The sequence below is a fragment of the Phoca vitulina genome, unplaced genomic scaffold, assembly GCF_004348235.1.
Source record: "Phoca vitulina isolate PV1807 unplaced genomic scaffold, GSC_HSeal_1.0 scaffold20, whole genome shotgun sequence".
In the NCBI taxonomy this organism is placed as follows: Eukaryota; Metazoa; Chordata; class Mammalia; order Carnivora; family Phocidae; genus Phoca; species Phoca vitulina.
In genome coordinates, this window is record NW_022589723.1 from 36,028,196 (window position 1) to 36,050,076 (window position 21,881).

Genomic DNA, 21,881 nt, shown 5'->3' on the forward strand with positions numbered 1-21,881 from the left:
ATAGCAGGCTATATTTGTCCCTGAGCCTCTTGCTAATTGGGCCATAACTTCTAACTTGCTATCCCTACTTTAGAACTATTGCTGCTAAGAAACAGTATATCAGAGTATATAAATGCATACATTTTGTTTTCCAAAGAGCTGAAGTGTATCATCCTTTACATTGTGATGCTGTCTCATTCAGTGTCAATGTGGAAGATTTCAGCACTGGAGCTGAGACAGGCATTCAGGCTTTTTGAAGCAAAAGGATCTCTACTCCTTCCCTCATTCTTTCCTTCTCCTCTTTCCCCCAGCCACTCAGTTTGAACTATGCTTTGTAACTGCCCCCTCTGTTCTTTAGTTTAACTTCAAGGCTGTACTTTGCACCAGCTTTTTTAAGAAGGTAAGAACTAAGTATAAAACAGTTCAGAACACATCTCTTCCTGAGCTCAACGTCTATGCTTCTGAAAATTAAGAACCAGTGTAGGGGCACCTGGCTGGCTAAGTCAGTAGAGCGTGTGACTCTCTATCTCAGGATCATGAGTTCAGGTCCCACATTGGGCGTAGAGTTTACTTAAAATAAGTAAATAAACCTTAAAAAAAAAAAAGAACCCGTTTAGTTTTCGTGCATTTTTTTTGTTTGCATATTTTTCCTCCCCTATCAGATCTAAGTGTTAACTCCGTATCTCTGTGCTATCTCTAAAAGTTAAGAGATTAAATCCAGGTAGTGAACTTTGCATATAGGCATTATTTCAAAGAAAATACCCTTATTCTGTCTCTCTTCTCTTCTGTGGGAAAAATATTGAAGTTTTCTGTAAGACTTTTCATACTCTTTTCAGTTTATGCTGAGTGCTGTTCCAGTGGTCTTTCCATCTGTTGGGGGGGTGGGATTTCTGACAATGGCAGTGGAAGGGACACTTAATTTTCTTTAGGGAATTTCTTCCTAAAGACCATTAGCAACTATTTTGAGAAGATAGTTTCTCACTCTCACAATATTTGCTGTTTAAGGTGCTGGAAACCCTTAGATTCCTCCAACTTATGGTGGAATACATTACTTTTGATTCTTGCCTTGATTGTGGGGAGTATTTAAATTTTTTTTTTTTTTTAAGATTTTATTTATTTGCGAGAGAGACAATGACAGACAGAGAGCATGAGAGGGAGGAGGGTCAGAGGGAGAAGCAGACTCCCTGCTGAGCAGGGAGCCTGATGTGGGACTCGATCCCGGGACTCCAGGATCATGACCTGAGCCGAAGGCAGTCGCTTAACCAACTGAGCCACCCAGGCGCCCGATTGTGGGGAGTATTTAAAGAGAGATACAAGTTTGGGCGTATAGGGGCTATGATATTCCCAGGTTCCCAGGATACTCGAACTTCTGAACTTCTGGCTCTATATAGAGTTGGTTTGAATTGCTTGTATATAGGGAATTTTCTTCCCAACCTGGAAAGGAGTTTTACCACCCAGAAAAATAAAGATATGATTAATGGGATTACTATTGATAACTTTATTTTTTAAAAAACATTTTTAGTTTTATTTCAGCCATGGTAGGTTTTCCATGAGTTGTGAAAAGCTATGCTACTTGATAATAAACCTGTCGGTTCAATATACTACTTTGTAAGTTGGACCTCTGATTTTCATATGCCCAAAATCAATGATCTTTTGTGCCTTAAAGAGATAAATTACCAGAGGAAAGTTGTATCTGTCACATATATAATATATCCTTTGGTCATTGTCGCATTGTCATTAAGGAATATTTGCTTTGTAGGGGCAATTAAAGGTAATCAGTGTCATATGCTTCACTGTCCTCCTCCCTCTCTTATAACTTTCTTTAAAAAGCATGATTTCCCAAGAAATTGAGCTAGTGGTGAGTCAACAATTTTAGTGGTTTCATTTTCTTACTAATTGTTTTCTCTGTGTTTCTACATAGGCTTAGCCCTTTACCTTTCTTTAGTAATTCCAGCTCCCCTGCTTTTGAGGCTCAGTACATTCTCTCTTCTGTTCCTGTTGACACGTGTGGTGCAGGAGATGGTATATAGATTAGATTTGATCTGCTGGGGGAAATAATTGGAGAGTGCAAGCCTTGAAAACATTTCTGTTAGCTTTACTCAAGACACAAACATCTCAGATAGCTGGGCATCAGATGACATGTAGTGATAACTATAGTATCTTTTCAGGGCCTCCGTGTCCTGCTATAGTCCTGGCATAGTGGAGTTGTCTGGTTTTACAGTTTAGTGGCCCAGGAGTGACAGAGGTCAAGAAGAGTAGAAATAGCAGCATAAAGCTGAAAGTACCTTTTAGGACTCCCTCTGGGAAACTCACAGATACTATTCAGCCAATGAAAACATCCAATTAACTGTATATCCATTTCAGGGAGACAATTATGTATTGACTGTTATATAGTAGGGCTTCCTAGTTTTTGACCAAATTGTTGGATTCTTAGAGGGCCATTTGCATAAACTATTAGGTACCTGGTGGAAATTCGGAAAGTTCCAAAATGTGATGGCACCCTATTGAATACAGAGAATTCCAACATGGGTTAAGTAGGTACCTATATTTATTTATTAAAAAAAAATTTTTTTTTTTAAGATTTTATTTATTTATTTGACAGAGAGACACAGCCAGAGAGGGACACAAGTAGGGGGAGTGGGAGAGGGAGAAGCAGGCTTCCCGCAGAGCAGCGAGCCCGATGTGGGGCTCGATCCCAGGACCCTAGGATCATGACCGAAGGCAGATGCTTAATGACTGAGCCATCCAGGCGCCCCTAGGTACCTATATTTAATGTCATGTGTATAGAACCCCTTTTGTATGTTTTCCTGCAGCTATTAGAACACTGCATTTAGCACCACCAGGAGGCATGCGAGATGTATTTAGAGAACGAATGACATGTATCTATGTTTATGTAGCTGAATAGAATCAGTGCTTCTGAAGTTAAAATATCTCTCAAACCTGAGGAAGGCAGAGACACAAATAGGTAATTATTATACAGTGAGTTAAACTTAGTTGTGGTGATCTGTGGGGATATTAGAAAATGTAAATCAGCCTGAGGAAGGGAAGCGAAGGAAGCCTTCCCAGAGGGAAATGATACCTGGACCCAGTGCTAAGGGAAGAGTAGGCCTTAGTGGAGCAAAGGGTACTTGGACATTTCTGGTGGAGGACACAAGCTGGGCAGAGTTGGTGCAGAAGGCTCAGGGCGAACTCACTAGGCTTCCCCTCTCTGGACCTGCAGTGAGGTCCTTGCTCTCCCTTTCTCCCTCCCCGCCCGGGCCTTCCTCCAGACCGCAGAACACTGGAGGGACCTGCCAAAGTAGGTTTTATGATGACCACCCTGCGAGTAATATTCTGTGGTTAATCAAGGGGATCTGTTATATCTAATTCATTCTTCAGACATGGTCATTCCCCCATTATTCACCTCTTCTTCTGAGGTACTGTTTGTCTGGTTGATTTGTTTTGTTTTTCTTTGCTCTCATGATCTTAATTTCCAAGTAGTCTAATTGCATTTTTTTTCTAATGGCTTATTCTTAGTTTATGGTTGAGAGAAAGTTTTCTTTGATTTCTAGAATTTACTTTTTCCCCCTCAGAGTTAATCCTGTATTTGCTCTCCAAACAAAATCAAACAAAAATGCTCTTTCTTTTTTTGGTTTCTTTATTTCTTTGATTTTTGGATGGCAGTTCATATTTACAAATGAGAGTCTAGATGGATTTGTTTTGTCAGCAATGGTTAAAAAAAATCACTACAAATGCAAATTGAGTATAGGATCTCTGCAGAGGACATAGGGTAGGGAGGAGGGAAGATAACAACCCAGTTGGACTTTCCTTTATGATGTGCACAAGAAACTTGCCTTCTGGAAATGGAGGCTCCTTTTTCATCTTGGCCACCAGAATTTACCCAGAACACTGCCTTTCCTCTCTCATCATTTTCAACCTTCGGACAATTCACAAGGCAGCGACTCTGAGAGTGAGATGCTGGAAAACTGTTACTGAAGGCTTCAATAATTACTGGACAACTGACCCACATCCGTTGCCAACATTTGCTGCCTCTGATGTAGGGAATATTCTAAGGTCCTGCTGGCAACACTTACAATGTAAATGATCCTGTTCATTTCAGGATTTTAGCAATTTGGGGTTTTACTGATCCCATCTGCTTTATATCTTCCAGAAATTCCTTAGTGTTCTGGTCTGCTGATGGAACTCTTCCTGGTTTTCTAGTACTGCTATGGATATTTTCATGCTTTTATGTTCATTCATTTCAAAGAGATTTTGAGAGGGTGGAGAGAGGTAAGTGCATGTGCTCAGGCAGCCATTCTCATAACTGTCTTTTCTTTGAGTGATTTTCCCCAAATAGGCTACACATAAAAATATCGTTGGAAGCTTTAAAAATACATAGTCACTGGTTCACTGCTGGGTAATCTGCTCCAGCAGATTTGGGGTAGAGCCAGGGATCTGTAATTTTTTTTTTTTTAAGATTTATTTATTTATTTATTTATTTATTTATTTATCTGACAGAGAGAGACACAGTGAGAGAAGGAACACAAGCAGGGAGCGTGGGAGAAGGAGAAGCAGGCTTCCCACTGAGCCAGGAGCCCGATGCGGGGCTCGATCCCAGGACCCTGGGATCATGACCTGAGCCGAAGGCAAGACGTTTAACGATTGAGCCACCCAGGCGCCCCAGGATCTGTAATTTTTAAAGGCTTCTCACAGTATCCTGATGTGCAACTCAGTGCTAGATTTGGGAACCAGTGAGTTATGGCGCCCCAAAATGAGAATATGTGTTAACATAGGCATCACGCAAAATTTCCCTTCACGAGGAAAAGCTCTATAAACAAAAATATTTGTCAAGGATAAAGTAAAGATTTGTGACCCTCAGGAGGTAGTTTATGATCTTTAGCCCAAAACTGTAGTGTTCCATCAGCTTCATCTCTTCCACTGAGATGGTTGCAGGGTGCTGCTCTTCATTACAAGGTTAAGTTGAAATCAATTCTTCTTTTCAGGCTCTCTCTCCTTTCATTCTCCAATGTAGAAAGTTTTTACAAGCTTTTTAAAAAACAAACAAACAAACAAAAAAAAAGAAGAAGGGTTTATAATTCTAGTGTCTTGATTGCCTAAAAGGGAATGGTTGCTGTTGCTTCTAGAACTGAGGGGAATTCAGTATAATTGGGAAGGGAGTCAAATACTAGTGAGGATCAAATATCAGCTCAGGACTCTTGGGCTTGTGTATTCTTTTTTTTTTTTTTTTTAATTTTTTTTATTATGTTATGTTAATCACCATACATTACATCATTAGTTTTTGATGTAGTGTTGCATGATTCATTGTTTGCGTATAACACCCAGTGCTTCATGCAGAACGTGCCCTCTTTAATACCCATCACCAGGCTAACCATGAGAGACGATGGACTCTGAAAAACAAACTGAGGGTTCTGGAGGGGAGGGGGGTGGGAGGATGGGTTAGCCTGGTTGTGTATTCTTTTTTAAAATTGTGGTAAATAAAATAAAATAAAATAAAATTGTGGTAAAATACATATAAATGTCCCATCTTAATCATTGTTAAGTATACAGTGCAGTGGTGTTACATTCACATTGTTGTGTAGCCAATCTCCAGAACTCCTTCATCTTGTAAAACTGAAACTCTGTACCCATTAAACAACATTTTCCCTTTCTTCCCTTCCCCAGCCCTGGCAACCACCATTCTGTTTTCTGTTTCTGTGAATGTGATTGCCCTAGATACCTAATGTAAGTGGAATCATACTGTATTTGACTATTTGTGTCTGGCTCACTTCACTTGCATAATGTCCTCAAAGTTCATCCATGCTGTAGCATTTGTCAAAATTTCTTTCCTTTTAATTATTCTTGAGGTAGTGTGGAACATACTAGAAGATGGAACTTGCAGAATGAGCCATGTCTACCTCTCCATCCTCATTGCCTTCCCATAATGCTCTAGACTCCTGGTCCACTGAGCTTCCTTAAAGGTAGCATGCTCCCCTTTGCCCATTTAGTCTTTGTATCTACCATGGCTTCTGGCAATAACATTTTTCTACCTGCTCGGTGCCTGAATAACTCCTGATCATCCTTTAGATTTGAGATTAAATAATACCAAGGGTTCTCAAACTTTAATATGCCTAAGAATTATCTGGAGAGCCTGCTAAAATGCAGCTCTCCGGCCCCATCTTCCATGGATTCTAATTCAGTAGTTTTAGGTGGGGCTCAGGAATTTGCATCTTTAGCAAATGATGTAGCTGACTTAAAAATACCACTTGTCTGTGTTTTTTAGTCTTTGGGTCAAAACCCATATAGGGATCCTAAAATCAATCTTGTGGTTAAGGCTGGGAAGATAAAAATGGAATAGAAAATATCAGTTTGTCGCACATTTTCAGGACAAATATTGTTTCATGAAAATTTTCCAGTTTTAATTACATATGGGTGTGTCTATGCATGAGTTTGTGTACATTATTTTACTATAGATATGTGGGGACTGGGTTACAATGTAAATATATTTCTCAGTATGGATTGAGTTTACAAAGTTTGAACAATACTATGGTGTCTTGCTACACGCTTTCCTCATAGCTTCCTGTACTTCTACAATTATTGCAGTTCCGTAGTTTATTGAACTTTCTTTTATTTATTTATTTTTTAAAGATTTGTTTATTTATTTTAGAGAGAGAGAGGAAAAGAGCAGTGGGAGGGGCAGAGGGAGAGGGAGAGAGACTCTCGAGCTGACTCCATGCTAAGCTCGGAGCCTGACCCGGGGCTCCATATCATGACCCAGAGATCACGACCTGAGCTGAAACCAAGAGTTGGACACTCAACCGAGTGTGTCACGCAGGCGCCCCTGAACTTTCTTTTTAAATTGTTCTCCCTGCTAGACTGTAAACTTGACAAAGGCAAAGGCACATATCTAAAATGCTCACTGCAGTCTCTCCAGCGTCTACTATGTAAATAATATTACTATTTTATCAAAAAATTTTCCAGAAGAATTAATTGAATCCCTCAAGTAGAAATATTTTTCTCTGTGGTTTCAGAACTGGTTTTGGTGGGTCCTCTTTAACGCCATTACTAAGTCATTTGGACTATTTTTAATGCCTGGACAGGTGAGGTTTAAAAGCTTATGCGATCAAAGTTCTCTTGGCAGTTGTTTCTGGCTTCTAGGTCAGTCTGTTGATTTGTCAGTAAAGATCTTGCCCAGAACTTCTAGAATAGAGGAAAATCTGTAGAACCTTCCCATTAGAGGGGTTGTATCAAGGGTAGGGTCACGCGTGTCATCGGCCCCAGGGTACGGGTAAGAAGGAGTTGCAGTATCTGTAGGGCATTTGAAAACAATAATAAAACTGAATAATAAAAACCTGCCCATGTGGGCCTCTCGTACCTCCTTCCTTTTCTTAGTAAGACTATGCTATTTGGACTCTGCTTTCTCTTTATGATGTCACTGAAAATTTTAAGCTAGGATTACATTTTCTTTTGGGGGGCAAGAATACTGTTACAAGTTCTCTAATGATCTCTTTTAGTAATTGTATGACTAAAGGTCACCAGACTGCAAGCTTTTGGGTGTGACTTTTCCTTCTTTATGGTTCTCTAGGGCAAGGGTATCCTCCAGGCTATTTTCAAAATTTATGAAAAATGGTTCATAATTTTACCTTTATTAGGAAATCATTCTCTTTGCATTTTTTTTTTTTTAAGATTTTATTTATTTATTTGACAGAGAGAGGGAACACAAGCAGGGGGAGTGGGATTAGGAGAAACAGGCTTCCTGCTGAGCAGGGAGCCTGATGTGGGGCTCGATCCCCGGACTCTGGGATCATGACCTGAGCCGAAGGCAGACGCTTAACAACTGAGTCACCCAGGCGCCCCTCTCTTTGCATTTTTTTCCAAACTCTATTTCAACTTGGTTAGGCACACCATATGAATTATATATCCAGGAAGAAATCAAGTGAGAGAAACTCAGACTACCCTGCAGTTGTCTCTTTTAGTACTAGTTGATATTTTAAGGAGGAAATTGTTTCACTGACCTTCAGAATGTATTGGTAGTTGTTAGAAACTCAGGTTGTCATATAAAGTGTTCCTATAGCTGAGGCTTGACTCTCCTTGTGCTTTCCAGGATTGGAGGTGTTGCTTATGTCATTTTGGCTTGAAGGAAATTAATTTTTCTTAGTTCTAATATCCAGCAAACTGTTAAAATGGCTTCACATTTTTTTCCTTTCTGGCTCAAGTTAACAGATAACCAACAATAGGCCAATCTTCTTTCTAACCTAATAAAACAGAGATCAACAGAATAACACAGAAACCAATTATTGACAGATCTTTTCTGACCGCCTACTAAGAAAAGTTTTAAATTTAAGAAATGACTACATACTTGCCAAGGAAACTTCTGATTTTACTCCTCTTCAAGGTGTTTGCCTGATGGCTGACATGTGATTCACCTTCACACAAACATTTAATTTCATTTTTCTAAATGTGATAGGCATCATCTAAAGAGGACCTACAAAAAAAGTTCTAAAAATAGGGGCCCTTTCCTTTCCTTTCCTTTCCTTTCCTTTCCTTTCCTTTCCTTTCCTTTTCTTTTTTTATCCATTGCTGTTCGACTCCTCCGCAGTGAGCAAAACCCCTAGGGTATGCTAAGGCATAGTCCCTTAGCATCTAATCCTTAAGGCTACCTGCAGCTTTTCAGTCCTTTCAGAAAGAAAATAGGTGAACAAAAGTCCACAACTAATGACAGATTGGTTCCATCACTTCAGAAAAACAGACTTGAGGTAAGATAAATTTGTTTTATTATGTTTTGAGTTGACATAATTATTGGATCTAAATTTATTTAGAGCATGGAACTTTTACTAAAATTTTATATCATCTCCCATGTACACCTTATTTCAATATTGCCTTATTACAGGTTACTTTTCCATTTAGATATCAAAAGTAGAAATTATTCTAAAATACTGTAGAATATAAAAATGTTTAAAATGGATCTGTCGCATTTTCTTCATTGTTTTTAGGACATTTAATCTGTTAAATGACCATGCTATTTGTAATACTCTGCATTCTAATATAAAGTCTTGTTTGAATTTTTCTACCCTAAGCGAAGGATTATAGTTAGTTAATTTTCTCTACTGTTTTATTTTTTTTGTTATAATCAAAATGACTTTTTCTTTATGTCAGTTTTAAGTATTGGTTGATCTCATGCTGGACAGATTAGTGCCTTACAGGTGGAATATTAACATCATGATACCATGTACTCTTGTCAAGTGGCAGTATTATTGAACGTATTGGGAGATTTTTTTCTCATTTAAGGGAACTAACATTACTGCCATTCACACACTGACATTGTAAGATTATCCCATCAGTATTCTATAGATAAGGGAGCATTAGAAACCAATCTTTTTTATATATACCTTATATACCTTTATAGTATTTTGTACAGTTATAAATTCTATAATTTTTTTGCTTTGAGCAGCATTTTTAAGTGAACAGAGTATATTTGCTTTATATCTTCTTTTTTTTTTTGTAACATTTTTTATTTATTTAAGTAATCTCTACACCCAACATGGGGCTCAAACTCACGACCCCAAGGTCACAAGTCACACACTCTTCGAACTGAGCCAGCCGGGCGGCCCTGCTTTATATCTTGTAATATACTACACTGCATATAAATTTTACTGCCAAGAGAAAATTACTTAAGTGACACAAATAGAGATTAAAGGCTTCATTCGGATGTATTATCAGCAGCACCTGAAAACCAGGCGACTCTCCAACTGAAGCAGGATCAGAGATTGTATAGGATTGGAAAGGTGATTATGGGATCTTGCCGTTTTACCAAAGGCAGCAGTTTTCCACCTCACTCTCCAATAGTGCTTGGGGGTTGTTCCTTTCTTCATGCCTCTTGCTTGAGGACTCCATAATAGAACGTATTTTCTGAGGACTATTTTTGCAAACCTTGTGGTTTATTGAAGAGCCTGAGCTCATAGGGCAGGGGTGGTAGTTAGTAAAGAAAAAACAAAAGGGGACAAAGGTAAGGCAGTAGGGAAACTTGGGACCCTCTATATATTTGTGGTAATTTCTTTTGTATTACCTTTGAAGGAGGGAAGGGCAGAAAAAAGTCAAGTGGATAGCAGTTCCTTTTTATTATTATGACAGCCTTATGTTATTATTCTATTTGTATCAGCATCCATAATCACTTAAAACATCAATACTGTGGTACAAAAGTACATACAAATGCTGTCATGGATTTTATTTATAGCGTTATGAAGGAACTTTACTGGAAGTTTTCCAGATATTTATTATCATCATAAAGTTTGATTTTCATGAGTGTGGAGGTAATATTTGTGTGTATATGTGTGAGAGTTATTCTCAGAGGAAGGATTATTGAACTCACATTAAACTAAGGCCCTGTGAGCAGGCTGTTTGCACACCTCGTCTCAGTCTGGGCTCACACATGCACAGTTGAGAGGCTGATAGCTATTTGGGGAAGTGAATTAATATTTTTAAAAGCATTGATGTATTAAAGGCCCTTTTGGGTTTTGTTGTTGTTAATGTGATGGTTCTAGAAGTTGCAGGAAAATTTTTGGTATGTATTACTTAGGGGAATTTTGAGTCTTAAAATTACTTATGATTAGGGGCGCCTGGGTGGCTCAGTAGTTAAGCGTCTGCCTTCGGCTCAGGTCATGATCCCAGGGTCCTGGGATTGAGCACTGCGTCGGGCTCCCTGCTCCGCGGGAAGCCTGCTTCTCCCTCTCCCATTCTCCTTGCTTGTGTTCCCTCTCTGGCTGTCTTTCTCTCTGTCAAATAAATAAAACCTTTAAAAAAAAATTACTTATGATTAAATATTATATCAGGTGGTTGTTTCTAGGTTCAGAAATAAACAAGTATGATAAATGAGACCAACGTGTTTTGCGATTTCCTTTTTGTTCTACAAATGCAGGGAAATACAAAGTATATTCAGAAACAAACTTAAGGTATATTTAAATCCAAAATACATTTAAAAATAAATTTAAGGTATGTGAGTAGCTTCCTCTAGTGCTATTCCTTGTACTTGTCTTTTTTTTTTTTTTTAAGATTTTATTTATTTATTTGACAGAGAGAGAGAGAGAGCACAAGTAGGCAGAGTGGCAGGCAGAGGGAGAGGGAGAAGCAGGCTCTCCGTGGAGCAGGGAGCTGGACGTGGGGCTCGATCCCAGGACCCTGGGATCATGACCTGAGCCAAAGGCAGCTGCTTAACTGACTGAGCCACCCAGGCGCCCCTCCTTGTACTTGTCTTATAGAAATACTTCCAAAAGGGGTTTAAAGTAGTGTACAATAAAAATCCCAAATACAGTGAACATCAACATTTAAAACAAAGGTAAATGAACAGATATTGAAAGGACTGAACACATTGGTAAATTCACTTCAGGAAAAAAAAACAAGCTCAAAATTAATTATGCCAGAACCCCAAATGCCTACTTCTACCTGGAGGAACTTCTGTTAATCCTTTATCATCCAATCCACACCCCAAACAAGGAAAATTGTTTCCTTTTTCTGATACTTCTACAACATCTCTTAGTATACTGTAATAGCTGTTTTTATATGTGTCCAGTTAGGCCACATTTCACTTATCTTTGTATTGGTCATATTTCATCTAACATTGTAGGCATGTAATAATCATTATTGTTTTAATTAATGAATGAATAGAACCCAAATCTGAAGCTGATATTTTCTAATATTCAGATAATTCTTAACAGCCGTATTCAATATGTTATTTAGTCGTCTGAGGATTCAGTTTGCAGCTACTTCATCATGGCTGTCCCCTGGGATGTAGACGGCTAAAAAGTAAATGAGACAAGGAAGCTAATTTAAGATTATTTTATGCAAAAATAGGATGATTAGTAACACCTGTCACAAAGTATTACAGCCCAAAGGCTGTCTTCAGTGACTTAAGATTCCATTGAGATACTTTTTAAAAATTTGAGTAGATTCAGAGTTGCTTCTTGGAGAAAAACTGAGACTTTGCTTGAGGAAGTTCCTAAATTATCTGGTGCAAAAATAAGGTAGCCTTCTATTTGAGCAGAAATATGCACCTGATTTTCATACATATATGAAATATATAGAAATACATATATTAAATATAGATAGAAATATATATGGAATCTATAGAAATATATATGAAATATATATGATATGTATAAATGAAATACAAAGATATGTTGTTATTAATCTTGGGGCTTGTATAGGAGCTGCTTTCATAGCTATACCTCTTTTCCTCTAGAGAAGAAGAAAGAGAAGGAGAGAGTGAGAGAAAGAGAAAAAGAAGGCTCTTTGGTCAATTACCCTTTGGAATGTAAACAAATGACTCCAGATTTTATTATTTTTTGAAATGTAAACACATAGCTCTGGGAGATAAATGTCTTTATTATTCCAGACTTGTCTATCTACATAATCACCCTTGAACCCAGATGCCAACATTCTTTTCTCAGAAAACCCTGGCCATACAGGAACAGGAACAGCTTCACATTGTTTCTCCATGTAGAGTAGCCCTACACCTAAAGCATAGCCTTTCTGGGGCCTCAACTATATAACCTGAGTGTTCAGTGAGCTCTTTTCACTGTGTCTGGTTGGAACTCCAGTGTCTCCCAACTCCACGTGACCTATAGGTACTCTTCATCTCACAACCTCAAGAGTTATATTTCGCTGGGCTTCCTGGAGTCTTGCCCTGTCGTGATGCATCGTAATATTCAGCCAAATACTTAAAAGACCTCTATGCAGATTTCTAGAGTTTCTTTTCTATATAGCTCCCTCTTCTCCCTGAAAATCCCAACAGCCTCAACAGACCCAAACTCTGACCTCTGTTTCATCCACCCAGTGAAACCTCTGTTCTCTTTTTGACTCCACTTCCCTGTGTTGTGATCTGGAAAGTGCCTCCAGGCAGAAAGCCAAGATGAATGTGGCTTTCTTGTTTTTCTCTTCTCCAAGGATCACAGCCCTTCCTGCCTGGATATTCAGTGTTTGCTTCATGCATTTTGTCCAGTTTCATAGTTGTTTACATTGGTAGAATGAGTCTCATATCATCATTGCCAAATTGCAAGTTCTTTCTATCAGATTTTCAAGTTATCATGTTATGTATCATCTTCGCTGTCTGTCTGGTACTTAAAGGATATGAATTCCCTTTAAATTAACAATGTTCCTGTAGGTAGGAACCAATTATATAACCTAATTCTGAATTGACAGGTGTACAGTTTGTCTGAAAAGACTTCCTGATATTTAAAATGAACAGTTTAGAAATGGGCTAAAAATAGATTCTTTAGATTCCTTAAACTGCACTCTAGTATCATGTTATTTGTTCAGAAACTTCATGCTCTGTCTTTATTACTTTATCTTCCTGTAGAAATAGTTTCAAAAACTATGGTTTAGCAGATTCTAATCTTTACTGAAGAGACTGAGGAAGGAACTAATTAAACCACAAAACTCTGGCTGGTGAAAGATACAGTTGAGCATAGATTTTATTATGGGTCAGAGTGAAAGGAAACACTACACATGTATGATTAAATTATTGATACTTTTTATATGCACACACGATAATTATGTCTACATTTAGTCATTCTTGAGTCCCTGTCTGAGATTGCAGGATCAATGTCATTTTCAAAAGAAAAATATTTTCCCCAAAATTTTGTGATGGAAAAATACAGGTGATTTAAAAGCTGTGTTAAATTAGGAATAAGTTTATAAGGATTGTGTATTTCCATGGAAGCTGCTGACTTTCAGTGTTTGAAAGGGTGATTGATAATCATACTCTTTCTCTTCTGCTCTAAGTTATGAATCAATTGAAAGATGTAGGAATCAGACAAATGGAATACAAAATAACAGAATGTAGTTTAGATATACATCTACAATAAAGCTTCCTAATACACCTGTCCTGAATTGGATGTTTGACTCACTTTGCCACTGGCAGAGAAATTGGAAAACTGAGAGCAACCCCTCTAGAGAAGGGGTGGAGCTGAAGAGAACACCCCTATCCTGGAGACTGTGTGGCCTGAAGAAAGAGAACCTACTACAATTATTATGTATGCACTTTTGGGAGTTTACCTTTTAGAAAGAGTGTGTGTGTGTGTGTGTGTGTGTGAGAGAGAGAGAGAGAGAGAGAGAGGATACGTTATTAAATGGATAGAATTAGGTGCTTTCTCCATATTAATTTTTAGTATTAAAAATGACTTTTATGAAGGGCTGAAATGTAACTTGGTCAGGAAGGAAAATTATTGCTTGATCTTGAAAGTCAGTGGATTTCTAATCAAGCCTTGGTTGAAAGAGGAGGCTATTTAACCCTTTAAGAAATCTTGTTTACAGCCAAATAAGGGAGTTGGGAGTTGGGATTCCCTATAAATGAGGAGGATACTTCTGGATTCTTGCTTTGAAGGGAAGTGAATCAGTTAGGCTTGTTTGTCCTGGGCACATAAAAAAGTATCACAGTGACTTATAGTTCAAAATTTTCAACTAATCTCTAAGAATTGTTTTTGGTAAAACTTCCTTCTTATGGTTTAAAAAGAAATTGACAATGTCACTTGTAGACCTCATGTTAAGGACCATAGTTTTTAGGTTAAGTATCTCCTAGAAAGCCCTGAGCAAATCTGTGAGTAAGATTAATGATATTTTTTGCTAGTTCCTTTGATCTTATCTTTGGGGCTTGCTTTTTTGCACTTAAGGAGAATCGCCTTTTAATTCTCCAAAATGACTCACTTGAGGGATTATGAGAATGATGCCCGTTTTTCAATAGCTGCATGGGTTCAGGATCTAGGACTATCTTTGGGATATCCAGAAGATGGTAGCTAAAAACTGGTCCTCCTTCTCCTTTACAATTTCATTAAAATATCTTCTTCATTTCTTTCATCTAAGAATTTAAAATTGTTTCCCAGTTGGTTGTTGAACACTGATTATGCAGTTCTATATGTAAAACACTAAATAAGGCATCGTGGGGAGTGACAGAAGATACATTTATGGCTTCTGTTTTCTGTAAGTGTATATATAATCTAATGACAGAGAATACACAAAGAACTGGATAATAGAAATGTAAAACAAACGAACCCTGCATCTTGTAGACAAGCCAGCAGGCCCAGCATCGGAGTCTATCCGCTTTGCAGCTCTGGTATAAAGAGCAGTTCTTCCCTGATAACTCTGGCAGAAAGTTTCTGAAGGGCCTTCATGTTCATTATTGTGACCCTGGACTAGCAGCATCGGCATTGCTGGGGAGCTTATTAGAAATCCAGACTCTCAAACCCTACCCGAGGCCTACTGGATCAGAATTGTCATTTTAAAAAATTCAAGTGTACATTACAGGCTGGGAAGCACTATTGCAGAGGATTCTGATGTGCTTATTTAGGTCGGGTGCCCAGGCAGAAGTCATCACTCTGGCCAGGGGCATATAGTGCACACTGAATGCTCAAGCCTGGGACGTATGGTCCCTACCCCTAGGGCAGTGGGGGTGGGATCAGGATGTGGATCGGGTTTACCACAGAACAGAGGTGTTCTATTGCTAGGAGAAGAGAAACTGAGCAGGAAGATAATAATAATAGGTACCCAATAAACTTATTTCCTCTTTCATGCCTGTGCTCACATTAATGTTAGGACTAGCTGTTCACTAACCCCTTCATGTTGGGCTGTTTCATCCCATTTTGTGCGTGTGCATGTGCGCGTGTTTGAGTGTACTACTCCCAACCTCACCTCACAATGCCATCTGTCTGCTTGACCTAGATATCAGAGATCTTTCATTCTTCCACAGCATGGCTCTTCTACTCCACCTCAAAAGCATATTAACGCTTTCAGGGTTAAGTACACACATACCTGTGCCTCAATCTGACTTCACTTCCTTGCACTCTCGGTAAACATGTGTGCCTCCATCACTGCCTTTGGTTCTACTACTAGGGCGTTAACCCTTGCAGTCATGCCTTTTCAAGTTGTGAACTGTTAAAATGCATTTGTATTTTACTAGAGGGAGTCATACTTTTAGCCCTAAGGAAATAAAATCCTAAGTGACCACTTTCTAGAAAATTTTTGCATACAGGGAAAGACAAGGTTATAATCATTTACTATTATTACTAATTTTTTAAAAAAGATTTATTTACTTATTTTGGAGACAGAGAGAGCGAGCGAGAGAGAGAATCTCCAGCAGACTCCCTGGTGAGCGCAGAGCCAGACACAGGCTCGATCTCACAACCTGAGATCATGACCTGAGCTGAAATCAAGAGTTTGATGCTTAACTGAGTAAGCCACCAGGTGCCCCTATTATTATTCATTTTGATGCTCAAATTTTCCCAGAATTGTCAAGCTGGCTCCTGTTGTCTTTTGATATGTCCTTATTATTTTTTAAACTCTTCCTTACTTTCTTAGCACATCAAGATATTCCAGGCTCATCTTTTGCAGTCCTGGCTTTGGAATGAAGCAGTTTTCATTCCTTTTAGTGACAAATGGTATTTAGAAAGCAAGATTTGAGTGCTAAGTATGTTCATGGTTATTGTAGTATCCTTGCTTCTAAGCTTTCTCAGTGGATAGTATTAGGAAGTGTGTGTGTATGTGTGCGAGTTTATTATACATCTTTATCTGTCTGTGTATATTAAAAACTGTGGCTTCATACTGACACCCTCCATGAATTCAATCATGAATCTTCCAATTACGGTCCACTACCACTGGGCTTACTTTAGCCATCTACCATCACCCCCTTTCCATATTTATAATTACTTTTTCTGACATTGATTCCCATTATATATATTTATATATTTGCTCAACATTTGAATATATAGAAAATAGTTTCAGAATTGCTAACCCATACTTCTCTGGGAGGAAAAAGACTACTAACCAGGGTTCAATATTATTTACACTGTTTTGTCTTTAGCTGAAAATACAATCAAAGAACTGTGTTCAGAAGTTGCTCCGGTTAGTTCTCCTCCACCGTTTTCAGGGTGTTACTCATTTGAACAGTAAAATTTATTTGTTTCTGTTTGTATTCCATTTTTTTGTTGTTTTTTCCCCCCTTAACCTTGCTATAATTTGATATATTTATTTTTCTGTTTGTGTAATAACATGGTTCCAAAACTCAAAACTGTACAAAAAGGTATCACTCAGAGATCCATCACTTTCCCATTCTTTCTACCCCACACCCAACCCCTCTCCTTTCCATTCTGTTTTCACCCACACCTATAGGAAACCAATCCCGTAAGTTTCTGGGTTAGCCTTCTGTTTTTGTAGACAGCAGATACATGAGTACTAGAGAGGAATTCACACTTTTTTTTTTTTTTTTTTTTAAGTTCTTGTATGCTTTCAATGTTTGCATTAGAGCCCTGATCCACTTGGAGGTTATTCTTGCATAGTGTGAAGTTTGGAGCAAATTTAATTGTTTTTCATATGTCTATTCAGTTGTGCCAGAGCCATTTCTTAAAAAGCCCATCTTTGCCCCAGTGATTTGGGGTTCTTTATCTTTAGTAGCAACTTGTCTAACTCAACATTAAGAAGCTTTTGGTATTTTTATTGGGATTGCATTAAAATTATAAATTAACTTGGGGAACTGATCTCTTTCTTATATTAAATCATTCTATCAAGAACAAGTGATGTAGTTCCATTTATTTAAGTTTACTTACATATCTTTCAGGTGTGTTTGGAAGTTTTCCTCATATAGATTTCACACATTTCTTGTTAAGTTTATTCCTGAGTGTTTTATCTTTTTTAAAATTAATTAATTAATTAATTTTTAATTAACATATAATGTATTATTTGTTTTTCTTTTTTTTTTTTTTTTTTAAAGATTTTTATTTATTTATTTGACAGAGACACAGCGAGAGCAGGAACACAAGTAGGGAGAGTGGGAGAGGGAGAAGCAGGCTTCCCGCTGAGCAGGGAGCCAGATGTGGGGCTCGATCCCAGGACCCTGAGATCATGACCTGAGCCGAAGGCAGACGCTTAACGACTGAGCCACCCAGGCGCCCCCATATAATGTATTATTTGTTTCAGGGGTACAGGTCTGTGATTCATCAGTCTTCCTATTTTATCTTTCTTGTTGATATTATAAAAGAGGTTTTCTCTACCATTATGTCTTCTAATGGGTCATTGTTTGTGTATATGAAGGCTATTAACACAGATTTCTCTGTGTTAATATTACATTCTGCTACCTTACTTAGTTCTTTTATTGTTTGGGCTAGTTTTATCATTGATTCCCTAGGGCAGCACTGTCCAGTAAAAACCTGCTGAATAGAATGGAAATATTCTATAACTGCTCTGTTCAGTATTTTAAATGGCCATTAGTCACATGTCACTATTTAAATGTAAAATAAAATTAAGTCAAATAAAATTAAATAAAGTAATAAAATCAATTATTTAAATCCTCAGTCACACTAGCCACATTTTAAGTCTTCAGTAGCCACATATGTCTAGAGGCTACCATATTGGTTAGACAGCATATTTCTATGGTTTTCCAGGTATACTATATGTCATCTGCACATAAAGATAGTTTTACTTCTTCCCCAATTTTCATACCTCTAATTTATTTCTTTTATTTAATAACAGTAGCTTTTACAGTAAAATATTGACTAACAGTGGAATAGTGGGCATGTTGGCCTTATTCGTGATTTAACAGAAATGCCTCAAACGTTTCCACATTAAGTAAAATGGCCAACTGTCATTTATTTATATTTTCATCATGTTAAAAAAGAGTGTCCATCAACTTCTATTTTCTTGAGTGTTTTCTTTAAAAAAATAGATGTTGAAATTTTTCAAAGGCCTTTATCAGTATCTATGGAGTTAGCCATATGATTTTTTTCCTGCGATCAATTAATATTATATATTGTATTAACAGATGTCCCAAAATTGAACAAACTGCACTTCTAGAATAGATAGCATTTGGTCAAGTTGTATAATTTTCTTAATGTTCCTAATATTTTATTTAAAACTTTTGCAACAATACCGGCAAGTGACATTGATCTATCATTTCCTCTTGTTTAAAAGTACTATTTTTACCAGATTTAGGTGTCAGTGTTATACTTGCTTCATAAAAAGGATGAGTAAGTTTTCCTTAATTTTCAATGCTCTTGAACAGTTTGTGAAGTATTGGTACTATCTGGTCTTTGAAGTTTTGGTAGAGTTTCTCCACGAGTCCTCGTATGTGTGTTTGTTCAGAGAACCTAGGTTGATAAAAATCCCTGATTCTTTGCAGGCCAAGTTGTCTGTGTTTCAACTACTTAACTTTGTTTTTATGCTACATAAACAATACAAAATGAATGAGGAGGGCTGTGTTGCAATAAAACTTGATTTATGAGGTTGCCTGGGTGGCTCAGTTGGTTAAGTGTCTGCCTTCGGCTCAGGTCATGATCCTGGGGTCCTGGGATCCAGCCCCACGTCAGGCTCCCTGCTCAGCGGGGAGCCTGCTTCTCACTCTCCCACTGCCGCTTATGCTTTCTCCCTCTCTCTGTCAAATAAATAAAATATTTAAAATAAATAAATAAAATCTTTTAAAAAACCTTGATTTATGGACACTGAAATTTGGATTTCATATAATTTTCATGTCATGACATATCATTCTTTTGAGTTTTTTTACAATTATTAAAAAATATAGACTTATTAGTTTATGGGATGTACAAAAACAGGTGCTAGACCATGTTTGGTCCATGAGCTATACTTTGCTGACCACTGGTCTTTCTGAAACACTTTATACAGCCTATAATTGGGTCTTATTTTGATAGCCAAATTGAAAATCTTTTTCTTTTAATAAATGAGTTAAGCCCATTTACATTTATTCATATGACTGAACTATTTCTGTCATATAATCTTACTTTTTAATTCTAATGTGTGTTATGTTTATACTTGCTAAGTTTCTTTGCATGATGGGTTTTCTTTCTTTTCAAATTTCTTTTGGTATTTGGAAAGTTTTGTATTTTTGTTCTGTTGGTTACTTTTTACTTAATATCATTTAAGTGCCCTTAGTCCCAGTTTTTTTTAATTGACATATAACTGACATATAACATTGTGTAGAATTTCAAGTGTACAAGATGTTGATTTGATGCCCTTACCTACCGCAAAACGATTTCCACCATGGCATTACCTACAACCTTTGTCACGTCCCATAATTATCATTTCTTTTTTGGGGTGAGAACAATGAAGATCTAGTCTCTTAGCACTTTTGTTGACTACTTTCACTCTGCTGTGAAAGATCTCCAGTCATCCGTTTTATTTCCTCCTTTACTAGCATGTCATTTTTAATGGTATCCTTTAACTCTTACATATTGTCTACACAATAATCATTAGCTTATTTTACTTTCCTCTTTCCTTCTCCAACCTTCCATTTTTTAGCTGCATTACTTGTACTTTCCTGCACATAAAACACATGATATGTAATACATAACATGTTCTTCCACAGAGGTTCCTGTCTTTATTTCAGTCCTAGAACGACAGTCAGTTCTTGTATGCTCATCACTAGTGCTCTCACTCAAGCTTACTCAGTCATCTCTCCGTGGGGGAAGCCCAGCCAGTATATTCCTCAGCAAGGGCTCATGGGGACTGAATATTCCCATATCTTGCCTGTTTAAAAGTTTTATAATACTTTGGTACTTGAAAGATAGCTTGTCTGAGCATGGAATTCTTGGTTCACTCATTATGTCCTTGGGTTTTTTTAAAAAAAAAATACAGCTGCATTATTTCTTCGCATTGTAAGTTGTGTTTAGGGCATCTGATGCCAGTCTGAATTTCACTTTTGATCTTTGTGCTTAGACGTCCACGGCCTCTTTTTCTTTTATTTATTTTTTCTTTTATTTTTAAAGTCTAATTATTTGTTAGGATATGTTTTCAAATGGATCATTCTGGTTCAGTTTTCCCAGGTACCTTGGACCTTTCCCAGGTACCTTGTTGGACCTTTTCAATATGTACATTTTGGTCTTATTTCCAGAAAGTTTTCTTGGGTTATGGTAAGTATTAGTTCTGTTGAGTTCTTTTGTTTTTATGTTTAGGATCTTGAATTGCACATACTTGTTTGCTTCTTTGGTTTTCTTCTGGTTCAACCACTTTACTTCTGACCCATTTTATTTCTTTGCTTCATTTTCATTTTCTTGGGTTTTTTTCTGGCTTTCTTCTGTGTTCCTTAGTAACATTTTATTTGTATCTATTCTCCCTTGGGGACTTTGTAATTTAACCTTTGTGTGATGATTTTCTTTTCCTTTCATTTCTTTCCTAAGTTCAATCAACTCTCTTGTCATTTCTTCCTGTTTATTGTCCAAATCTGCTTTTAAGTTTTGAATTTCTTCTTATTTTTTTTTTTTTTAAAGATTTTATTTTATTTATTTGACAGAGAGAGAGAGACAGCTAGAGAGGGAACACAAGCATGGGGAGTGGGAGAGGGAGAAGCAGGCTCCTGGCCGAGCAGGGAGCCCGATGCGGGGCTCGATCCCAGGACCCTGGGATCATGACCTGAGCCGAAGGCAGACGCTTAACGACTGAGCCACCCAGGCGCCCCTTGAATTTCTTATTTAAGGTGGGTTTTCCCAGCTCCAAATGCTTACTTGAGGATATTTAATTCAGTGTGGAATGTTGTGTTACATGTTTCTTTGGGGGGAGGTGAATTTGATTTATATTCTTAAAATACTTTGTATATATTTATTCTGGTTTTGCCAGTTCATTTGTGGGTTTGGGTGATTTGTAAGAATCTTCCATCAAGGGGCACCTGGGTGGCTCAGTTGGTTAAGCCTCTGCCTTCGGCGGAGGTCATGACCTCGGGGTCCTGAGATGGAGCCCCACATCAGGTTTCCTGCTCAGTGGGGAGTTTGCTTCTCCCTCTCCTTCTGCCCCTCCCCCTACTCATCCTCTCTCTTTCTCTCTCTCAAATAAATAAATAAAATCTTAAAAAAAAGAATCTTCCATGAAGGGTGTCTTCTGTCAGTGCAGTGAGGCAGCAGTTGGGGTGTGTGTGTGTGTGTGTATAAAGGGGTTGTATATCC

General features: G+C 37.7%; 1 protein-coding gene across 6 annotated transcripts in view; it reads left to right on the forward strand.

The window, feature by feature from the left end:
- The window catches only part of LRRC49 (leucine rich repeat containing 49), a 165,888-nt gene that overhangs the window by 56,952 nt on the left and 87,055 nt on the right, over window positions 1–21,881 (forward strand). The window lies entirely within an intron of this gene.